This window comes from Penaeus monodon, chromosome 22 (assembly GCF_015228065.2).
Source record: "Penaeus monodon isolate SGIC_2016 chromosome 22, NSTDA_Pmon_1, whole genome shotgun sequence".
NCBI lineage: Eukaryota > Metazoa > Arthropoda > Malacostraca > Decapoda > Penaeidae > Penaeus > Penaeus monodon.
The window spans coordinates 41,114,556-41,115,507 of NC_051407.1; positions in this window are offsets into that span (position 1 = coordinate 41,114,556).

The following is a 952-nucleotide window of genomic DNA, read 5'->3' on the forward strand; positions in this document are numbered from 1 at the left end:
TCAGTCGACGACCCCGAAGCCTGCCTGCGATCCCCCTCGTCGCCCGGGCCCTCCGTCGCGCAGACGAGCCCAGGTCCGCGAGTCCGCCCTTCGCGACGCCGGGCGGTGGTCTCCCGGCGCCCGAGAGGAGGACCCCACCGGCTCCTGCCCCGCGCCCGCCCGGCGATGGCGAGCAAGCCGTCAGAACTCCGATCTCTGAAGACGATTCTGCGTAACGTGTTCGGCACTGCACGCGCACCAGCATTATGAATATTAGTATCATAGATGAACCAGGATAAAGACTCTGGCGTCACATACGAAACAAGAACCAGCGTAAAGAATCTTAATTTCAATACATGAACCAGACAGTAAAAGGGATCTACGTCCATACGTGATTGTGACATTATAAACCAGTCGGAACTACAATATAAAACTAACAATTCTGCCGACTGCTTCAAGGCTCTGTTTCTAGTAAGACCTACGACATAAAAAATGTATGTACATAGGAATAAACTATTATGTACAAACGCCAGCCAGCGGAGTTTACACATACAGGTAACCTAATTCTCAAGTATTTGGTGAGGACGAGCGTTCACTCCCTGAAGGCTTGGTGGAGTAATCTGGCCTGGGTAAGTAACTGGCCCTCTCTGTTCAAGGGAACGGTTGCACGATTCCCCCGCGGTGCAAGTGCTGTGCAACTTACGTAGATATCTTCTGGTCTCCAGGCACGAGGTACGCAGCAAGTCCGTGCACACAACGCCTTCACCGGCGAGCCGAAGACCTTGTGGCTTAGGCCATCCTTCCCGTGCGACCTCCCGACGAAGGCGACCACTGGCTGTTCACCAACTACTTGAGAGTTGGAGTCGTAACGTCCACATGCGATGCTACACAAAGAATACCCTGCCAGCAGAATGCATGCAGTTTGCTGCCCCATTCCGTCAGTCCCATTTATGACGATTCACTTTTATGCTTT